The sequence below is a fragment of the Oncorhynchus mykiss genome, chromosome 11, assembly GCF_057628025.1.
Source record: "Oncorhynchus mykiss isolate SJ-2025 chromosome 11, ASM5762802v1, whole genome shotgun sequence".
NCBI classification, from domain to species: Eukaryota; Metazoa; Chordata; class Actinopteri; order Salmoniformes; family Salmonidae; genus Oncorhynchus; species Oncorhynchus mykiss.
In genome coordinates, this window is record NC_143032.1 from 10,138,387 (window position 1) to 10,158,979 (window position 20,593).

The window sequence follows — 20,593 nt, forward strand, 5'->3', positions numbered from 1 at the left end:
TTAAGTGAGGAACTGTCTGCATTATCATTGTTGTGTTTTAAGTGAGGAACTGTCTGCATTATCGTTGTTGTGTTTTAAGTGAGGAACTGTCTGCATTATCATTGTTGTGTTTTAAGTGAGGAACTGTCTGCCTTATCATAGTTGTGTTTTAAGTGAGGAACTGTCTGCATTATCCTAGTTGTGTTTTAAGTGAGGAGCTGGCTGCATTATCATACCTGTGTTTTAATTGAGGATCTGGCTGCATTATCATAGTTGTGTTGATCAAATCCCCGAGCTGACAAGGTAAAAATCTGTCTTTCTACCCCTGAACAAGGCAGTTAACCCACTGTTCCCTTGTAGCCTGTCATTGTATATAAGAATTTGTTCTTAACTGACTTGCCTAGTTAAATAAAATAAAAATGTAAAGCCAAATGGACCATTGGCTATACAGCACAAATCGATTGGGTACCAGGCTATGACTACAGTGGCAGGACATTCCTGTATGCTTGTGTTTCATCGATCACAAATCCAAGTCCATATCAAAAGTAAAGCTTCAGTGGCAACAATGGTGTCAACAGGACAGGCTGTATACTAGACAAACACACTGTGCAATGAGAATCAATTCCCTACATTAAAAAAAGACAAATAATCCTGGAGGACATAAGTTTGTGAACCACATTGGTTTCAGCACTATGCTGTCAAAGCAAATGTAACGAAATGTGTTTTAGGTGGTGGTGGTTGTTGTTTGCTTGTACTCGCGTGCAGTTCGAACTTCCCACTGGAATTGAAATCATACTTAGTATCTTTTTAAAATAAATGCAACATGTCCTATGACTTTTATCTCAGCGTGAGACTGGGGGTTTTCTCATCTGTTGTTTCCCAAACAAACGGAGCACATCCACAGAAGAACAACCTATGAATATGCTAATTGTGCACAGAGAGGTTAAACGAGTTCCTGCTAGACAACTAGCCATTTCCTCGTTGTTAATGCATGTCTTATTATGTATTCCATAGTTTCCATTGCATAGCATCATCCTAATTTTGAGTGTTTGCTTGTTGTGTAGAATGGAATTAATTAATTGTTCAATTTCATTTAAAATGGGCAATGTTGATGATGCGCTCTGGTCCTATAGCTGGTTGGAATATATTCTACATCCACATATCTCTGACCGTATCCAGATGTACATGACTTCAGCATGAAATCTACTTTTATTAATAGCACATGATGAACAACACGGACCTGCCTCCAAGCACAATTCCCTCCTTTCACACCCACGCAGACCTGCCACTCTGTCTGTGACATTAGGTGACATTTGTCCCCCACTGTGGCTGCTGGCATTAGGGGGTGGTCTGTGAGCTCTACCTGGCAGTGTGGAGCAGTAGCAGGCATACGAAGAGGGTGAGGCAGACAGGTGGAGAGAGGACCCCCAGTGACACGGTTCGACGGTGGGGGGCTCGATGCCGCATCTTATCCGTCTGGGGCTGGCGCCGCTGGGTCCCGGCTTGGGGGGCTGCCCCCCCCCCCCCCCCCCCAACCTGTGGAGCCATCAAACGAGATGTAGAGGGGGAGAGGGGGAGAGGGGGAGAGGGTTGAGAGAGATACAGGGAGAGAAACAGTGCATGATACAATCAAACATGTAGAATTGTTAACAGTGTTATTGTCACTGCTGCTTGTGTTCTCCACTTCTATTGAAAGCCTAACCCTAACCACTCCGGTGAATCCTCTACTTAGCTCTTTTCAATGTTATGCTGCATGACTCTGCACGCAGAGCGTTTCTTGGTAGTCTTAAACAAATCTACTTTGAATCAAAAGTATACACCTCACACACATGGTTATGGGCTTAAAACAATAGAAGACACCTGAACCATGTCAGAGATAGAGTTGACATGCATTACATTTGGAGTTTGCATCCCAATATTACGCTTTATATGCATCACAGAAGACTGAAATATAACAAAACCGTTTGACATAGAAACAGTTTCAGCGTAAATATTTATTAATTATGAAAAATATAAATAACATTTCACTCATAAGACCACAAGGTCATTTGAGTGCAGGAGAGGGCTACCACTCTTAACCGATCACAAAACAACATTTGCATTAAACTGAAATGTAAGAAGCTGACATGATAAAAACTGGTTTTAGAAATGAAATGAAATTCCTTGTCAGTTGACCTTTTTTGAGAGATTAAAGTAAAATTACCTATGAACCAATGTACATTGTACAGTACACATTGTACAGTAAACATTGCACAGCAACATTGAACAGTAAACATTGTACAGACACATTGTACAGTAAACATTGTACATTAAACATTGCACAGTAAACATTGCACAGTACACATTGTACAGTAAACATTGTACAGTAAACATTGCACAGTAAACATTGAACAGTAAACATTGTACAGACACATTGTACAGTAAACATTGTACAGTAAACATTGTACAGTAAACATTGCACAGTACACATTGAACAGTAAACATTGTACAGACACATTGTACAGTAAACATTGTACAGTAAACATTGTACAGTAAACATTGTACAGACACATTGTACAGTAAACATTGTACAGTAAACATTGCACAGTAAACATTGAACAGTAAACATTGTACAGACACATTGTACAGTAAACATTGTACAGTAAACATTGTACAGTAAACATTGCACAGTACACATTGAACAGTAAACATTGTACAGTAAACATTGTACAGTAAACATTGCACAGTACACATTGAACAGTAAACATTGTACAGTAAACATTGTACAGTAAACATTGCACAATAACATTGCATAGTAAACATTGTACAGTAAACATTGTACAGTAAACATTGCACAATAACATTGCATAGTAAACATTGTACAGTAAACATTGTACAGTAAACATTGCACAATAACATTGCATAGTAAACATTGTACAGTAAACATTGTACAGTAAACATTGCACAATAACATTGCATAGTAAACATTGTACAGTAAACATTGTACAGTAAACATTGCACAATAACATTGCATAGTAAACATTGTACAGTAAACATTGTACAGTAAACATTGTACAGTAAACATTGCACAGTAAACATTGCACAGTACACATTGAACAGTAAACATTGCACAATAACATTGCATAGTAAACATTGTACAGCAACATTGTACAGTAAACATTGCATAGTAAACATTGCACAGCAACATTGTACAGTACACATTGTACAGTACACATTGTACAGTAAACATTGTACAGTAAACATTGCACAGTAAACATTGCACAGCAACATTGCACAGTACACATTGAACAGTAAACATTGTACAGTAAACATTGTACAGTAAACATTGCACAATAACATTGCATAGTAAACATTGTACAGCAACATTGTACAGTAAACATTGCACAGTAAACATTGCACAGTACACATTGAACAGTAAACATTGTACAGTAAACATTGCATAGTAAACATTGTACAGTAAACATTGCACAGTAAACATTGTACAGTAAACATTGCATAGTAAACATTGTACAGCAACATTGTACAGTAAACATTGCATAGTAAACATTGTACAGCAACATTGTACAGTAAACATTGCATAGTAAACATTGTACAGCAACATTGTACAGTAAACATTGCACAATAACATTGCATAGTAAACATTGTACAGCAACATTGTACAGTAAACATTGTACAGTAAACATTGCATAGTAAACATTGTACAGTAAACATTGTACAGTAAACATTGTACAGTAAACATTGTACAGTAAACATTGCATAGTAAACATTGTACAGTAAACATTGTACAGTAAACATTGCACAGTAAACATTGTACAGTAAACATTGCATAGTAAACATTGTACAGCAACATTGTACAGTAAACATTGCATAGTAAACATTGTACAGCAACATTGTACAGTAAACATTGCACAATAACATTGCATAGTAAACATTGTACAGCAACATTGTACAGTAAACATTGTACAGTAAACATTGCATAGTAAACATTGTACAGTAAACATTGTACAGTAAACATTGCACAGCAACACTGTACAGTAAACATTGTACAGTAAACATTGCACAGTAAACATTGCACAATAACATTGCATAGTAAACATTGCACAGCAACATTGTACAGTAAACATTGTACAGTAAACATTGCACAGTAAACATTTCACAGTCAACATTGTACAGTAAACATTGCACAGTAAACATTGCACAGTAAACATTGCACAGTAAACATTGTACAGCAACATTGCTCAGTAAACATTGTACAGTAAACATTGCACAGTAAACATTGCACAGTAAACATTGTACAGCAACATTGTACAGTAAACATTGTACAGTAAACATTGCACAGTAAACATTGCACAGTAACATGCCTATGAGGCCTTGACATACTGAGCCACATTAGCAATAGTATGTAGCATAGAGGGAGAGAGGTTTGGGCTCAGCTAGTAGATGACCAGCAGGGATTGTTATTTACCCAGAGAGCAGTAGACTGCCATTTTGCTTAAAACATTAACTGCCAAGGAGGAGCACGCCACTTCATCAATCACCAGGGGGAATATTTCATCCTTCTAATAGTTGTAATGGAAAACTGCAAATAATTGTTTTATTCATATATAATGTGTATCCCGCTAATCTGTTTAGGTACCTACATGAGAGAAATTATGTTGGAAGCATCTGACTCGGGACACAATTTACGGCATGATATTGCGTACTGTGGATATTGAAAAGATGTAATATAGTAAATTTACTGTAACAGCCACATAAATAGGGAGGGGGGAAGAGAAAGGGAGAGGAGAGGAGAGCCTCCCAGGCCTGAATAAGATGCACTACAGACAGAAACATATGGTCCTGTGTTCCAGTGTTCCAGTGTTCCGGTGTTCCAGTGTTCCAATGTTCCAGTGTTCCAGTGGTCCAGTGTTCCATGGCCTGGTGGAACCGCCTGTTAAACCATTATAACTATCACATTTCATTAGAAACAGACATGTTTGCTGCTCCTATCTTGAAAAGAGAAAAAAAAGGACTACCCAGACATCAACACACAAGAGGATTTCATTATACAATTACTTTATCTGTCCTTCCTCCATCTTTGAGGAAATTAATTTAAAAACACCTTATTTTGATTTGGGTTTTTTTAAAGGATAAAAAAAGAGAAATTAGAATAAATGTCTACATAAAAAAAAGATGACTGGCTAAAGGGGAGAAAAAGACAAGATTGGGTGAAAATCCAAAGGTTTAGTTTATCATCCAATGCCTTCCCCCCTCCTCCCTTTCAATGTTAAATTTTTAGATCTTATGCTTCTACCCACTTGAAGTGACCACTGTGTTAAGACCGAGGGCCTGACACTCTTCATATACGCAGCCTTCTCGCAAGACTCTTTAAGACAGATCCAATTGAAGTACAGTGTTCCTGTTAAAACCAACACCATACACACACACACACACACATACACACACAAAGACCGGGGAACCTAAAAGAAAAGAAGCTCCTGGATTCCTCCGACTGTTTCTAATTCCTCATTTCCTCTCAGAACGAAACGCAAACATACTCCCAAAATCGCACGATAACAAGGGCAAAGAGTAAAAAACACTTGAGCCAATCCAGATAGTCTCAGACAAATCTAATCAGCGGTGGTTCCACGGCTAACAGCAGCATCTATGAAAAAAGAGGCAGGTTTGGGGACGAGAGCGTTGAGAGAGACATGAGGTGTTTACGGTGGCGTACTTAACCCTTTTTAACTCCCAATCAGGTCCCTGATTCTTTCCCAATCAGGTCCCAGATTCTTTCCCAGCCAGGTCCCAGATTCTTTCACAGCCAGGTCCCAGATTCTTTCCCAGCCAGGTCCCAGATTCTTTCCCAATCAGGTCCCAGATTCTTTCCCAGCCAGGTCCCAGATTCTTTCCCAGCCAGGTCCCAGATTCTTTCCCAATCAGGTCCCAGATTCTTTCCCAGCCAGGTCCCAGAATCTTTCCCAGCCAGGTCCCAGATTCTTTCCCAATCAGGTCCCAGATTCTTTCCCAGCCAGGTCCCAGATTCTTTCCCAATCAGGTCCCAGATTCTTTCCCAGCCAGGTCCCAGATTCTTTCCCAGCCAGGTCCCAGATTCTTTCCCAGCCAGGTCCCAGATTCTTTCCCAGCCAGGTCCCAGATTCTTTCCCAGCCAGGTCCGCATTCAGACCTTTAGATCAGATGGCCACATGCGATAAAGCCCTTTAGAGTTGCCATTGGAACACTGTCTATCTAGACGTTCTTTACGTATCGTAACACTTTGGGAAAACAGATCAGGAGGGAAACAAATTGTGGATTAGGTTGATTATAGTATTAATATGTTGGTCTGCCTCGTATATCAATGAATAAACATTACTTTGATGTCTTCCAATGGTCAGCATTGCCATTTAAAAGTTATTGTTGTTAGCATTTGGTGTTGTTTTGTCAACAATTTGTCAATTTTTTAAATTTAAAAGTACATTTTAATTTAATCTGAAAAACCTTTCAGACCTGGAAATGTGAGGGCCACTGCTATTCTTTGTCTAGGCAAGTTAGTTAAGAACACATCCCTACTTACAACGATGGCCTATGAACAGTGTGTTAACTGTCTTGTTCAGTGGCAGAACAACAGATTTTTCTTTTGTCAGCTCAGGGATTCGATCGAGCAACCTTTAGGTTACTGGCCCAACGATCTAACCACTAGGATACCTGCCACCCATATGCTATGCTAGCCATCCTCTGAAGTGCATCCGCAAAGCAGACCGCAAAGCAACTCCTCGTGCTTACCAATGGTGGCTCCTTGAGAGGAGATGGCGTTGCAGAGCTTGTCCAAGTCTGCTGGGTCAGTCATGTCCAGCTCATACTATCATGTTTAAGGTACGACCCAAATGCAGACTGTGTCAAAGTAACAATGTTTTTTACAGCAACAGGGGCAGGCAAACGACAGGTCAGGTCAGGCAGAGGTCGGTAATCCAGAGTAGTGGGGAAAAGGTACAGGACGGCAGGCAGACTCAGGGTCAGGGCGGGCAGAAAGGTCAAAACCAGGAAAACTAAAAAACAGGAACCAACAAGAGACAGGAGCAGATGGAAACCGCTGGTAGGCTTGACGAAACATAGCAAACTGGCAACAGACAAACAGAGAACACAGGTACAAATACACAGGGGATAGTGGGGAAGATGGGTGACACCTGGAGGGGGGTGGGGACAATCACAAAGACAGGTGAAACAGATCCGTGTGTGACAGAGGTGCCATTGCTATTATAAACTGGTTACCAATGCATTTAGAGCAGTAAAAATAAATGTTTTGTCATACCCGTGGTATACCACGGCTGTTAGCCAATCATCATTCAGGTCTCAAACCACCCGGTTTATATTAGCATTTTCATCACAAGCTTCAGACTGGCTGCTCATAAACTTCTGGAAAAGACAATACGTTTTTCAGTGCATTTGTACTCAATTTTCATTCCAATAAAACACTATGCCCTTATATAAATTAATAATAAATCACCTGTTTGATTTACATGCGTGGATTAAATGTCATGTTTGAAAGTTACTGTTTTATTCATATTGGATTTCCCCCAAGTCAAACCTAAATGCTCTACCTGGCATATTTTAATACAATGTCTCTCCATCCTCATATACACGGTTACCATTTCAGATATGTTTTCATAACCCATTTAAATCTATAGCCTACTCTGCAGCCAAAGAGTAAACCACTGGAAAGAAGAGAAGATAAATTGGAATTATTGCGGTGGAAACAAATGAAACCTACAGCTTGATGTAACCGTTATTTCCATACTGCGTTTGTGCATTGTCGACAGATTACTCCTGTGTTTTTTTAAAGATGGCATTTAGCTAATTCCGTATTGGGTTTCACGTCAAAGACGTTTCCCTGCCTTGGAAGTAAACGTGTTTTAATCCAGACCCCCTCAGTGTCACAATTGCTTTCAGATGAAGAATGTTTCTGTTGTTTTTGTTTTTTTCCACCATCATCGCACACATCTCAACGACTATTTCTTGAGCGGTTTCCCCGAGCATCTTTTCAATAAAAGAGGGTCTTATTGAATTAACTCCCATCGCCACAAATCACATCCTGTCCTTCCCCTCCCGAATAAAAATACATTACTCTCCATAGATGATAGAGGAAGTCTAGCTCTACGGGGCCCAGCCCACTGCTCCTCCTTCAGACAGGACCACATGAGGGCAGGGCCACCCAGGCGGCTGTGGAGGGCCACACTGACGCTGTAAAGGTCCCTGGGCAGCTTGTCCCCAAATGCCCTCAGGCAGCACACACCGCCACAGGCTCGGGGGCTCCGGCTCCACCTGTTGAACATAGAGGCACTGTTAGTGTTGCTGTCACTGCAGGAAGGAACCAGAGGTCAAGGCATGACTCCTGACAGACACAGCACTATAGTATCGCTATCTCTTCCTTTCTCTCCCTCCATCTCGCTCTCCCTATATATCTTTCCCTTTCTCTCTCTCCATCTCGCTCTCCCTATATACTGTATCTCTCCCTTTCTCTCCCTCCATTACGCTCTCCCTATATATATATATATATTTATATATATATATATATATCTGTGTCTTCCTCTCCAACCACCCTGTCTCTCCTTCTCTACTCGCACTCTCTCTCCCCATATCTCTCTCTATCCCTCTCCACCTGCCCCCCCACCCCCTCCCTCTCTCTCTCTCTCTCTCTCTCTCTCTCTCTCTCTCTCTCTCTCTCTCTCTCAAATTCAAATTCAAGCTGCTTTATTGGCATGAAAAATATTGTGTTAATATTGCCAAACCAACAATGTGTACAATCTCTCTCTATCTCCCTCTCCACCCATCCTCTCTCTCTCCCCATATCTCTCTCGCTCTCCCGTCTCTCCCCCTCTCTCTCTCTCTCTCTATCCATCTCTCTCTCTCTGTCTCACTCGCTCCCCATCTCTCTCTCTCCCCCTCTTTCCCTTGATCTCTCTCTCTGCTTAGACAGCATGCCACTGCCTACCTCTCCACCAGAAAGCAGACAGCCTGCATCGTTCTCACTCACAAAGGGAGTCATTTCCCTGAACATCTCGTGTACATCCTGTGCTGTTCCCCTCTCATGTATTCCCCTTCTTCATGTTTGCAATGACAGCACAGGGCTTTGTGTTCCCCTCATACATTAGGCTTCTCCCCAGTGTGACAGTGTTGTCATACTCATTAGGGCATGCAAACGGAAATCATTTTAAAACATTTTTCAACAGAAATTGAGCATTTCTTATTGGACCAAGTCCAATAAGAAACGCGGCAGGTAGCCTAGTGGTTAGAGCATTGGACTAGTAACCGAAAGGCTGCAAGATCAAATCCCCAAGTTGACATGTGTAAAAAAAATAAATAAATAAATAAATAATTGGGTGTTCTGGCCCTTAACAAGGCAGTTAACCCACTGTTCCTAGGCCGTCATTGAAAATAAGAATTAGTTCTTAACTGACTTGCCTAATAAAGTAGTTTTGTGCATAATGAACACAACCCTGGATCATATCAGAATACTAACCGTACTGTACAATGCAGCATTTTGTTTTTTGCCCCAACACTACACAACTGATTCAAATTATCAAAACTTAATGATTAGTTGATTATTTGGATCAGCTGTGCAGTGCTAGGGCTAAAACCAAAATGTGCACACCTTGGATTCCCAACCGTGTTTGAGAAACCCTGGTATAATGTTCTAGTAAGAACCCCCCAAAAGGTTCATACCAGAACAGTAAGAAAAACACAGTTTTCAGTTTTCTGTTAAATGCTCAAAATAAATAAATATAGCCAACATTTTTACTGCTCTGCTTGACTGGTACATTTTATATACCAGTTTATAATAGCAATAAGACACCTCGGGGGTTTGTGGTATATGGCAAATATACCACGGCTAAGGGCTGTATCCAGGTACTCCACGTTGCGTCGTGTATAAGAATAGCACTTAGCCGTGGTATATTGGCCTTTTACCACACCTCCTCGGGCCTTATTGCTTAAAATATACATTACAGGTAAGACCTGGTAGCGAGATGGTGGCGGTTGACCAGGATCCCAGTTCAGAAGCGCCAAGGGCCAGATCCTGGTACCCAGTAAGCACCTACCACAAAACACACACACACACACACACACACACACACACACACACACACACACACACACACACACACACACACACACACACACGCACAAAGATGAGACCTTTAATTAAAAAAAATCCCTTACAGGATTGTTAAAGTACCTATCAATCCAGTACAGTAGTGCCGGGGGCCTCAGAAGGTTCCATGGAAAAGTGCATTCTAGCACATAAATGTGTGTTAATATTCTTGAATTTGTCAGATTGTACAACCGGTTAGTTAGACTGTGGCGGTTCACCAGGAGCATCAAGGGTCATATCCTGGTACCCAGTATTCGCCAACCACAAAACACACACACGTGCACAAACAGTACTGGGGCCGTCAGGGATGGCAGTTCAACCAGCACTCACCAAATCTTACAACATATTCCAAAAACCGATTCTGCTTAAACACTTTGCATGTTCCGCTATCTGTATTTTGACAGGCCATGTCAACGGTCTACAGTGGTGTAACTATTTGGAGCACACACACACACACACACACACACACACACACACACACACACACACACACACATACACACACACACACACACACACACACACACACACACACACACACACACACACACACACACACACACACACACACACAGTGAACAGACTCAGTCACCGGTGCAGTGGTATTTCCCCACCCAGCACTACGTGCGTGCCTGTGCCTGGGAGTGCCCAGTGCAGCCCAAGCCTCAGACGAAGAAGCCATGTGGTGAGCCCATCATAATGCATCGCAATCTCCTCGTTGAGCATCTTTGCATACGCCTCAACACTCAACAATTTAAGCAGAAGTGAAATTATAGTTTAAGGCTCTATGCCCCCACACTGCACATCCAGGAGGTTAGGGCTCTAAGCCCCCACACTGCACATCCAGGAGGTTAGGGCTCTAAGCCCCCACACTGCACATCCAGGAGGTTAGGGCTCTAAGCCCCCACACTCCACATCCAGGAGGTTAGGGCTCTATGCCCCCACACTGCACATCCAGGAGATTAGGGCTCTAAGCCCCCACACTGCACATCCAGGAGGTTAGGGCTCTAAGCCCCCACACTGCACATCCAGGAGGTTAGGGCTCTAAGCCCCCACACTCCACATCCAGGAGGTTAGGGTTCTGTGCCCCAACACTGCACATCCAGGAGGTTAGGGCTCTAAGCCCCCACACTGCACATCCAGGAGGTTAGGGCTCTAAGCCCCCACACTGCACATCCAGGAGGTTAGGGCTCTAAGCCCCCACACTCCACATCCAGGAGGTTAGCAGGGGGGGGGGGGGGGTACAAAACAAAAAGTAGAGGAAAAAACTATTTCACTGTTTCACTATTTCACTGTTCAATTTTCAGTATGTGTGTCTTTAGAGATGCTATTGTCTGGGTTTAATGCATTGACCAATACATGCACGTACACGCACAGAGGAAAGTCAACACATACCGGAAAGGTGAAAGGTAAGCTGAGCAAATGTTCCATACGGTGTTTTCCCAGAGACTTAGTTGTGCCTAAAGTGCCATACATTGCACCACTCCTAGAGATGAGATCAAAGCATCCAGCCACAGATCCTCGGAAGTTTGTTTTTGGCATGTATAAGGTGCACAGGGCGAGACCCAGACGCAGACACGAGAAGCAGAGGGTTTGAGTCTCTGATATTGATTATAATCTAAGGGGCAGGCAAGAGAATAGTCGTGGACAGGCAAAATATCATAACCTAGGTCAGGAGGTACAGGAGGTACAGAGAGGCAGGCAGGCTCGAGGTCAGGGCAGTCAGTTTTTTTTATTTAACCAGGTAGGCTAGTTGAGAACAAGTTCTCATTTACAACTGCGACCTGGCCAAGATAAAGCAAAGCAGTGCAACAAACAACACAGACTTACACATGGAATAAACAAACAAACATACAGGCAATAAGACAGTAAAAAAAGTCTATATACTGTATAGTGTGTGCAAATGAGGTAGGATAACGGAGGTAAGGCAATAAATAGGCAATAGTGGCGAAATAATTACAATATAGAAATTAAACACTGGAGTGATAGATGTGCAGAAGATGAGTGTGCAAGTAGAGATACTGGGGTGCAAAGGAACAAAATAAATCAAATAAATACCAGTATGTGGATGAGGTAGTTGGATGGGCTACTTACAGATAGGCTATGTACAAGTGCAGTGATCTGTGAGCTGTTAAGATAGCTGGTGCTTAAAGCTAGTGAGGGAGATATGAGTGTCCAGCTTCAGTGATTTTTGCAGTTCTTTCCAGTCATTGGCAGCAGAGAACTGGAAGGGAAGGCGGCCGAAGGAGGAATTGGCTTTGTGGGTGACCAGTGAAATATACCTGCTGGAGTGTGTGCTATGGGTGGGTGCTGCTATGGTGACCAATGAGCTGAGATAAGGCGGGGCTTTACCTAGCAAAGACTTAGATGACATGGAGCCAGTGGGTTTGGCGGCGAATATGAAGCGAGGGCCAACAAGAGCATACAGGTCGCAGTGGTGGGTAGTATATGGGCCTTTGTTGACAAACGGATGGCACTGTGATAGACTGCATCCAATTTATTGAGTAGGGTATTGGAGGCTATTTTTTAAATGACATCGCCAATGTTGTGGATCGGTAGGATGGTCAGTTTTACAAGGGTATGTTTGGCAGCATGAGTGAAGGATGCTTTGTTGCGAAATAGGAAGCAGACTGTAAATTTAATTTTGGATTGGAGATGCAGTACACCACATGATGTTTTTGTGCTGGTCAAGGGCAGTCAGGTCTGGAGTGAACCAGGGGCTATATCTGTTCCTGGTTCCAATTTTTTTGATTGTGGCATGCTTATTTAAGATGGTGAGGAAAGCACTCTTCAAGAATAGCCAGGCATCCTCTACTGACGGAATGAGGTCATTTTCCTTCCAGGATACCTGGGCCAGGCCGATTAGAAAGGCCTGCTCTCTGAAGTGTTTAAGGGAGTGTTTGACAGTGATGAGCTTGGCTCGCTGCAAAATCACTGGATGTTTTGGAACTACTGAACATAACGCACCAATGTAAACTGAGATTTTTGGATATAAATGTGAACTTTATCGAACAAATACATGTATTGTGTAACATGAAGTCCTATGAGTGTCATCTGATGAAGATCATCAAAGGTTAGTGATTCATTTTACCTCTATTTCTGCTTTTTGTGACTCCTCTCTTTGGCTGGAAAAATGTCTGTGACTAGGTACTGACCTAACATAATCGTTTGGTGTGCTTTCGTCATAAAGCCTTTTTGAAATCGGACACTGTGGCTGGATTTACAACAAGTTTGTCTTTAAAATGGTGTGAAATACTTGTATGTTTGAGGAATTTAAATTATGAGATTTCCGTTGTTTTGAATTTGGCGCCCTGCACTTTCACTGGCTGTTGTTGAGGTGGGACGCTACTGTCCCGAATATCCCAGAGAAATTAAGCTAACAGTCCAATATGCTCTAGACAGCTATCGGGTAGCGGCTAGTAGACTAGCAGATGGGCATTCAGGGGACATTGCGATGGAGGAGCCAGTTGATAAACCCCCGAATTACGTCGGTGTCCATGGGTTGGCGGGGGTCCAGACCGATTGGCAAAATAGGTACTGTAGTCCAAGGAGTGGCCGATGGACCTCTTCGGCTAGCCGGGAGATGGGCGTAGCAAGTCTAGCTCCAGGCTAATTGGTTCTTCCTTTGGGACAGAGACGTTCGCCAGGAGTGACCACTCGGATTGCAGCTAGCTAGCTAGCTGCGATGATCCATGTGAAAAGGTTCAGAGCTTGCGGTAGGAATCCGGAGATATTGCGAAAAATACGACCAATTTGCTGTAGTTTGAGTCTCGCTGTGCAGATTGGCGAAAGTTGTCCAAGCTAATGGTAGCTGATGACCACTAGCAGTGGCTAGCTTCTGTTGGGGTAAAGAAGAAGTAAAGAAATAGCAGATCCATACCACATTGGGTGAGGCGGATTGTAGGAGAGTATGTTAAAGTTGAGGTTAAGAAAAATATATGCGAAGAAAAAAGATAAGATGAGTACAAAAAGACGTCTGACTCCTACGCCATCTTGGATCACAAGTATGGTCAAGCAGGCAGGGAGAAGTAGCAGAACAGCGATAAGGGAAAACAGGTGCACGGAAAAATACACTGGTTGACTTGACAAAACAAGACAAACTGGCAACAGACAAACAGGGAACACAGGAATAAGTACACAGGGACTAATGGGGAAAACAGGTGACACCTGGAGGTGGGTGGAGACAATCACAAAGACAGGTGAAACAGATCAGGGCGTGACAGCACGTCCTTTACAGGTTTCCTACATTGAGTGATGCACAAAATGCACTCTTCAATACATAGGAAATGCCACATACATACTTTCTACGTTTAGCCTAATATTTGGAGATTAAGCTTTCTCGTTAATTATTTTAATTTTAATTAGTAAATGTTAAATAACAATGAACATTTACCCTTAACATTTTGGGCTTTGGAATGAAGGAGAGAGGGGGGGGGGGGGAACGAGTGAATAAATATGACAATCTTTTTGGACCTCCAGGCAGGATTAGTGATGCAGGCACACTTAGTTATTAAACACGTTCTAAATTAAATGCCTCCCTGAATTTTGCCCCCAAAATATATTTTCAGTTTTGTATGCCAAATGTGACATTTTGTATTTCAGATTCATCTGCCGCAGTAGTTTTGGAAATGTCATATAAACAAAGATTTTGTCATCTACCAATGGAATTACTATGCATGGCAGGTTGGCCATTGCTTTTCCTGGCTGTGCCGATTGTTTCAAGTCAGCAAGCCATAAAAAATCTTTATCTCTCTGAAACACAGCAATTCCGGAGATAATCGAATGGTGACTGGGGGGCAGAAATGCCAGTCTGAGGAATTATACCACAATCTCTGCTGCATTTACAACCTTCCTCAAAGCGAGTTGTCACCCTGGAAGGAAGGGCTGATAGAAGATTCATTACATCTCTAAGCCTGCATGGTGGCAGGGCAGCCTCATCCCCAGCCTAACAACAGAACATAACAGCACACTCCTACTTTCTACTGCTGCTGCCTGATGATTCTACTGATGCTACCTGATTCTACTGATGCTGCCTGATGATTCTACTGATGCTGCCTGATGATTCTACTGATGCTGCCTGATGATTCTACTGATGCTACCTGATTCTACTGATGCTGCCTGATGATTCTACTGATGCTGCCTGATGATTCTACTGATGCTGCCTGATGATTCTACTGATGCTGCCTGATGATTCTACTGATGCTGCCTGATGATTTTACTGATGCTGCCAAATGATTCTACTGCTGCTGCCTGATGATTCTACTGATGCTGCCTGATGATTCTACTGACGCTGCCTGATGATTCTACTGCTGCCTGATGATTCTACTGCTGCTGCCTGATGATTCTACTGACGCTGCCTGATGATTCTACTGACGCTGCCTGATGATTCTACTGATGCTGCCTGATGATTCTACTGACGCTGCCTGATGATTCTACTGCTGCTGCCTGATGATTCTACTGCTGCTGCCTGATATTATACTGCTGCCTGATGATTCTAATGATGCTGCCTGATGATTCTACTGATGCTGCCTGATGATTCTACTGATGCTGCCTGATGATTCTACTGATGCTGCCTGATGATTCTACTGATGCTGCCTGATGATTCTACTGCTGCTGCCTGATGATTCCACTGATGCTGCCTGATGATTCTACTACTGCTGCCTGAAGATTCTACTGATGCTGCCTGATATTTATGCTGCTGCTGCCTGATGATTCTACTGCTGCCTGATGATTCTACTGCTGCGTGATGATTCTACTGATGCTGCCTGATGATTCTACTGATGCTGCCTGACGACTCTACTGCTGCTGCCTGATGATTCTACTGCTGCCTGATTATTCTACTGATGCTGCCTGACGACTCTACTGCTGCTGCCTGATGATTCTACTGCTGCCTGATTATTCTACTGATGCTGCCTAATTATTCTATGGCTGCCTGATTATTCTACTGATGCTGCCTCCTCACTCTCCCTTCTTTCCCTTTTTATTTTGCTTTTTACACACTGGGGGAAGAACAGCCTCCAAAATAATGAGAAAGAGATGTCGGTGTGTGTGTGTGTGTGTGTGTGTGTGTGTGTGTGTGTGTGTGTGTGTGTGTGTGTGTGTGTGTGTGTGTGTGTGTGTGTGTGTGTGTGTGTGTGTGTGTGTGTGTGTGTGTGTGTGTGTGTGTGTGTGTGTGTGTGTGTGCTCGCTCATGCGTATGCTTGCGAGAGAGAGGGAACACTGCTGACAGATTACATTCATGACCGAAGGGATTTCAAATAATTACATAACTTGACTTCTTTAAAAATATGTTTCTCGAGCCACATAAATATATTTTGCAAGATATTATAATTTCTTCTATGGTGGAACCCTGGTGGAAATATGCCTCCAATACGGAAGTGGGACTTCCTGTTGATGTGCCTTTTTACTTCCGGTTGATTTGCCCTGTTACTTCCTGTTTGTGTCTGATAATGTATGGGTTAACAGATCGTACCTGCCAACCCAGGTCTGGCTCCCTGGCCCATGGTGGTTATGCCGGCTTCTGTCATCTGGCCGTATGTGGCTCTCACTTCACCTTTGTGCTCCCTGAGTGCTCTCAGCAACTGTCTCTCAGCACTGTGAAACACAGGCGGTAACCCTGTTAACCAGCCACCTGCATATTGTGCTCTCTTGTTCCCACTTTGTAGCCAACAGCGGAGAATCTAATAACGCAACAACAAACACTTTCCACTCTCTCTCTTTCTCTCTCTCTCTCTCTCTCGCTCCCCAGCCCGCTTGGCCTTTCAATCTTATCTGGGGTAATATAATAAACTGCTGCTCCGCTCCGTCTCCCAGCCACCTCTCTTAATTCCTCAAAATAAAGCAATATCATAGGTCCGCTTGCTAAAGTGGACAAGATGGCTTTAAATTAAGAATAATTCAGCAAATAAATGCTCATCATTACGACATTGAAGCCAGCCACCAACAGTATTTCCTGCTTGCCCTATCAAAAGTATTACACGTGCTTTTGTCAGTTAACAACGCAGCAAAATGGAGGCCCTCTCCCTAATGAAATTACTCTGTTAAATCAAAAACAGTGAAAGGAAATAAACTACACGTTTTATAAAAATAAAACGAAAGTCAGCTTGGCATCCCGTTCCCATTCTAGAGAATGGAAGATCATTTCTCATTGAATCTCACAAAACGTAGCCCTTGGTGATGTGTATAAAAGTCTGTCATGACTATTAACCACCCACCAATGATATCAGAAGGAATTTGCTGGGGCCAAGGCTGCACGGAGAAGGTCATCCTTGCTAAAACTCAAACAGCATTCATCCGACAGGCATGGTGTCCAAACCAACACCCACAGTAAACAGTGAGCACAGCAGGCTCATGTAGATTCTCTTGATTTGACTGTATTCTGTCAGGCCGCATGGTAGGTCATAATAACAGACTAAAACATGCTCTTATTGCCTTTGGGCTGAGGGAGGAGATGCATGATCTCAGAATGAAATGGATGGAACACAAACTGGTGTTCTTCTGTGTCCAGTGACAGACAGATTTTCATGCCTCGCAGCTATTTCCCCACAATGCAGCAGCCCAGACAATGTATTGCAACGGAGTGCATCTATAGGCTACGGTCTCACTACATCTTCTCAATGTACAAATAAATGGTGGACATTCTGAACAATGTATGGTCATTACATTCATATAACAGTCATTCTGTTATATTTTGTTGCTCCCTGCCTATAGACAGAGACTAAAACAGGAAGCTCCCGCGCTAAGGACTGTTCAACGCTGGTCCGACCAATTGGATTCCACGCTTCAAGATTGCTTCGATCACGTGGACAGGGATATGTTCCGCATTGTGTCAAACAACAACATGGACGAATACGCTGATTCGGTGAGCGAGTTTATTAGCAAGTGCAACGGCGATGTCGTTCCCACAGCAACAACTAAAACATTCCCAAACCAGAAACCGTGGATTGATGGCAGCATTCGCACGAAACTGAAATCACGAACCATTGCTTTTAATCAGGGCAAGGTGACCGGAAACATGACCGAATACAAACAGTGTAGCTATTCCCTCCGCAAGGCAATCAAACAAGCTAAGCGTCAGTATAGAGACAAAGTAGTGTCGCAATCCAACGGCTCAGACACAAGAGGTATGTGGCAGGGTCTACAGTCAATCACGGATTACAAAAAGAAAATCAGCCTCGTTGCGGACCAGGATGTCTTGCTCCCAGGCAGACTAAACAACTTCTTTGCTCGTTTTGAGGACAATACAGTGCCACAGACACGGCACGCAACCAAAACCTGCGGACTCTCCTTCACTGCAGCAGACGTGAGTAAAACACCCCGCTGATCCTCAACACTGGGGCCCCACAAGGGTGCGTTCTGAGCCCTCTCCTGTACTCCCTGTTCACCCACGACTGTGTGGCCATGCATGCCTCCAACTCAATCATCAAGTTTGCAGACGACACTACAGTGGTAGGCTTGATTACCAACAATGACGAGACAGCCTACAGGGAGGAGGTGAGGGCCCTTGGAATGTGGTGTCAGGAAAATAACCTTACACTCAACGTCAACAAAACAAAGGAGATGATCGTGGAATTCAGGAAACAGCAGAGGGAGCACCCCCTTATCCACATCGACGGGACAGTAGTGGAGAGGGTAGTAAGTTCTAAGTTCCTCGGCGTACACATCACAGACTAACTGAATTGGTCCACCCACACAGACAGCGTTGTGAAGAAGGCGCGGCAGCGCCTCTTGAACCTCAGGAGGCTGATGAAATTCGGCTTGTCACCAAAAGCACTCACAAACTTTTACAGATGCACAATCGAGAGCATCCTGTCGGGCTGTATCACCGCCGGTATGGCAACTGCTAGCCCACAACCTCAAGGCTCTCCAGAGTGTAGTGAGGTCTGCACAACGCATCACCGGGGTCAAACTACCTGCCCTCCAGGACACCTACACCACCCAATGTCACAGAAAGGCCTTAAAGATCATCAAGGACAACAACCACCCGAGCCACTGCCTGTTCACCCCGCTATCATCCAGAAGGCGAGGTCAGTACAGGTGCATCAAAGCAGGGACCGAGAGACTGAAAAACAGCTTCTATCTCAAGGCCATCAGACTGTTAAACAGCCACCACTAACATTGAGTGGCTGCTGCCAACATACTGACTCAAATCCAGCCTTCCGGGTGGCGCAGAGCCTCTGGGTTTGCGCCCAGGCTCTGTCGTAGCCAGCTGTGACCGGGAGGTCGGTGGGGCGACGCACAATTGGCCTAGCGTCGTCCGGGTTAGGGAGGATTTGGCCGGTAGGGATATCCTTGTCTCATCGCGCACCAACGACTCCTGTGGCGGGCCGGGCGCAGTGCACGCTAACCAAGGCAGCCAGGTGCACGATGTTTCCTCCGACACATTGGTGAGGCTGGCTTCCAGGTTGGATGCGCACTGTGTTAAGAAGCAGTGCGGCTTGGTTGGGTTGTTTTTCGGAGGATGCATGGCTTTCGACCTTCGTCTCTCCCGAGCCCATACGGGAGTTGTAGCGATGAGACATGATAGTAATTACTAACAATTGGATGCCATGAAATTGGGGAGAAAAGGGGGTAAAAAATAATTTTAAAAAATGTATCACTAGCCACTTTAAACAATGCCACTTAATATAATGTTTACATACCCTACATTACTAATCTCATATGTATATACTGTACTCTATACCATCTACTGCATCTTGTCATCTTTATGTAATACATGTATAACTATCCACTTTAAACAATGCCACTTTAATGTTTACATACTCATCTCATATGTATATAATGTACTCGATACCATCTACTGCATCTTGCCTATGCCGTTCTGTACCATCACCCATTCATATATTTGTATGTTCATATTCTTCATCCCTTTACACTTGTGTGTATAAGGCAGTTGTTCTGAAATTGTTAGGTTAGATTACTCGTTGGTTATTACTGCATTGTCGGAACTAGAAGCACAAGCATTTCGCTACACTCGCATTAACATCTGCTAACCATGTGTATGTGACAAATAAAATGTGATTTGATTCTAAGTATGACGTGAGATGAGAGCTATGGAGAACGTACTGTTGAAACGCTGCATACAGTCTGTCTTGCAGTATCCTTTCCTGTTGGTCACAGTCTCTGTGTGACTGGGCCTTGGGTTCCATTGGAAGAAAGATAACTTTTTTTGTCAACATGGACATTTTGCAGCCAGTAAAAATAAATAGACTCACAAAACAAACACAGTGCAGAAGTTACACTGAGGAAGAAGTGCATTATTTGAATTACAACTATTTCACTGAGATGTTTGGAATTCCTCGGGCTGTTATTACTATAAAAGTGTTAATTACGTTTACAACTCTACGACACAATAAGAGTAAGGAGATGAGAATGCCTCTCAGTGAACCTGGCGCAACGTATTCAAATCATCTTGGCAATACCGACGACACAACTTCAGGAAATATCCTTTTGACATAGCACTAAGTAATCCTGCCCTTTATGGACACA